The following is a 3,895-nucleotide window of genomic DNA, read 5'->3' as shown; positions in this document are numbered from 1 at the left end:
CGTGGTAGTTTCAGAATTTTAAGAAGTCCTTGATTTCCACCGGTTGCAATATATCCCGAGGTTTTCATCCATGATACGCAATATAGTTTGGTGCTGTTTGGAATTGAAATCTGAAATATTATGTTGGAATTCCACCAAAATTTAATCATTTAATCTATATTTTTCATAGCAAATAAAACTTGATATAATAAGTAAAAAAATTTTTATAGCAAATAAATCTATATTTTTTACAGCACGCAAAACTTAATTAGCTACTATTAAGGTATGCATCGAATCGCAACGAAAGTTCCACTATTTAGACGATGAAAAAGTATTCTATACAGAAATAGTCACCATAAAGTGACAACAAAGAATGTCTATCAACTCTTGCGATTCATGCAGCAAAAGTTGGTAAGACACTTGTTCAAATATCGACGAAAAAAGTTTTCTTTTTCTTTTTCCTGTATCTCTTAAGCTATTTTTCTTCTGAGAAATGAAAATTAAATGAATTAAAATGTAACCTTTTTGCTTAAATATACGAATATCATATAGAGCTGTTCGGTAAAAAACAATGAAAAGAAATTGAAATTTGAACTATTGATTATTCTGCCAAACTGAAACAGCTAGTTAGAAATGCTTGTCCTATTTGATGTTACCATGACAATCATCACGTACCGCCTATTGCTTATGTTTGGTATATATTTACAAAGTTGTATTTCAAATTCAATACTTGTCTACTCAAATTCAGTACTTGATAAAACAAATTCGGTAAAACAAATTCGATAAAACAAATTCGGTAATTCGGTACTGATAAACAAACCCAGTCCTTGATAACTGAAACCAAAATCGAAACCAGAACTAAAAAGGTTTGAAACGATATCTCAATTATAAAAATAAACTTTGTTTGTTAACGGAAACATTTAGCGCTCATATAAAAATATATAAAAGGAAAAATTCATTCAAAATTTATTTCTATTGGCAATTGGTAGCTTTGGTAAAACTTTTAAGCTATCAAAGCATTCAGTGCACATATAAATATATATAAATATATAAATAAATAAATATATATATATATATATATGTTTTAAAACGAAAATCCAGTTTAATTGTAGCAGCAAAGTTAAAAGTTTTCAATATTAAGGTTTGTTTGTATATATTTGATATATTTTGCAACTTGACCATTAGATATTAATTATTTTTAGAAAGAAAAAATTAAAATTTGAATCAAACCTGAAAAACAAGTTATTTAGCTATTATTCGCTGCTTCAGATAATAATTTCAACACTCTTTTCGGTGTAATTTTGCAAAGAAAAGTTTTTTTGAGTTTGCTAAATAATTAAAATTAAATTTTACTAATTTCTAATTTTTTTTCCTTCGCTTAATGAAAACTTTTTCCATCGCATAGCATTCGTTGATAACATCATTTGCAATGTGTTTAGCCTAATGATCTTAACTATTGTAAGCGTAATGGGTTCATATACTATTCCTTTCAGTAGTTCCAACTAATTCTTATTAAGATATTTATAGTTGGAATTTTGATATATCAGACATTTTAACTAATCGAGGAATATTGAGTGCTACCTTGCAATGATGTTGATAAAATTATATTTGCTTTTGCTAAATTTCATTCCCATTTAATTGTCGCTTTATCTTTTTCCCTGAGCTTGCTGGAATTATATTATTTTACTTAAATATTGAACAGTCAATGAAAGGAATGAATTGAAAATGGGAAAAGAAAGTCTCAATTGATGTAATCGTTTATTGCGATAAAATTAAAAAAGTGAAGCAGTTGGATTAGTATTTGTAGCATTCATTTTAATATTCGAAAATAATTCTCTGAGAGCACAGACAGATCATTCCCTTAAGATTTCATCCTTTCTTTCTTTCTTTCAGAATTAAAATTGATAACTTTAGCTTCTTTGCAAAAATCAGTCTTTCCTCTTTTTTATTGCTATTATTTTGATTCGTTTTTTAGATCTCAAATTATTCTTAATTAAAAAAATCACTGCGGCATTTGAATATTCGGTCTAATATTTGAATATTCGAGAAGTAACATTAATCATTAGATTATTAATTGCTCTCTATGAGAAATGGAATGATTTCTAATTCGTACAATTATCCAAGTAATAGAGTGATTTATAAAAACAACAAATGGCAGAATTATTGACAATCATTTTATGTCAAATAATTAAATCGAGATCAAGCATAGAGTTGGTCAAGATATAATTGCAGATGTTGAGGATTTTTCGTATCATATCGATAGGAATAAGCAAGAAAGAATAAAGTATAAACTAACAAGTACCAGATGATCATTACTTCGCATGACAGTATTCTGAGTTTAGCTCAGTAGAATCTTTCATATTGTTTTATGCGGTAATAAAAAACAGCAGTGTTTGATAGGAGTGAGAATTGAGAAACGATTTAAATCGAAGTAATTCGGAAATTAGATAGGTAAATGGATAATTAGTTGTTTTTCTCGTCTGACCAATAAATTCAACTAAATAACTTGAAACATGTGAATAAATGCAAATAATTTACTAAAATTTAAATGCAGAATTAATTGCACAAATTCAAGCTAAGCTTCTTATTTCATTTCATTTAATGTCTTTTAATAAATTTTGATAAATTTCAACAATGTTGCGGTACTTAGGGTGATAGGAATGGTAAAAGAGAAAAGGATAAATATGAATAATTTAAATTAACGGGGAATATTCGAAATATCTGAAAAAATCAATGCTGGAACATTAAGTCAAAATTTTATTGTCTGGACTATGACCAAAAATAAGTTATGAGCTACTAAGTTACAATTTAGAAACCTGAAAACAAAATGGTCAATTGCTCAGTTTAATTTATTTGTATTTCTCTGCTAAAAAATTTACTACTCGATAGTATTAGTGGTTCTAAGGACTAATTAGCTAAGAAGCCATCAATGTTTGCCAGAGTAGTATTCAGTATTCAGTGTGCACAAACAAAACTTTTATATATCTTTAATTCATATCGTATCATATTATATCAGCTTTTAAGATTTCATCTTCTTTAAATCATCATTAAGTGATTAAAGCTTTGGGAATATTTTTCATTTAGATTCAAAATATTTTCGCTAACGCTGAATGATGCGTTTAACAGTCAGCGATATGTTAATATGACGGAAATATGTTGTAAATTATAAATTAATATTAAGGTTCCGGATTATAAGATATCACTTTATTTAATTACGAGAAATTTTGATAAAAGTATTTGTGCATGTCCCTGTTTCTGTCCGCTTTTCTACATTATTTTCTTTTTCATTTGAGTAATTTCTTCATGTTTGTAGTACTTTTGTATTATCCAAAACGAAACAAAATTTGAAGTTAAAATGAATGAAATTTCTTTCATTTTTACAATTTAAAATGAAATTTGTGCAAATATAAATCGGTATTTTTTCGCACCACAAATGTGAACAAATAATCCACTAAAAACAAAAATCGAACGATGGCAAAATCGTTTAAAATGAACAAGTCTTCAGCACTGAAAATGTCATCATCCTCATCACAAGCCCAAAATTCGACCGTATTACGCTTCGCCAGTATGAATCCTTCAACTACTACATGTGACGACGATATTTCACAAACAGCATGTTTTCATTTTTTTATCATAGTTATTTTTAGCTAATCAGTTGCAGGAAATCAAATAGTAATTTGATATTTCCAAGTAATTACATCTTGTCTTGTTGTAAGCATACATTTAGTAATTTACCATTATAAGGAGTAAGTAACAAGAAATCATACTAATTATTAGACTAACCTTTGTCTTGTAGTTATAGTAGTTTCATATATGTTAATTTTTACGTTAAAATAAAAATTGATAAGAAATTTGGGCGGATTATTATTACTATATTATTATTATTTATAATAATAATAATAATAATAATAATATA

The sequence above is a fragment of the Loa loa genome, assembly GCF_000183805.2.
Source record: "Loa loa unplaced genomic scaffold supercont3.326, whole genome shotgun sequence".
NCBI lineage: Eukaryota > Metazoa > Nematoda > Chromadorea > Rhabditida > Onchocercidae > Loa > Loa loa.
This window is presented reverse-complemented; position numbering follows the sequence as displayed.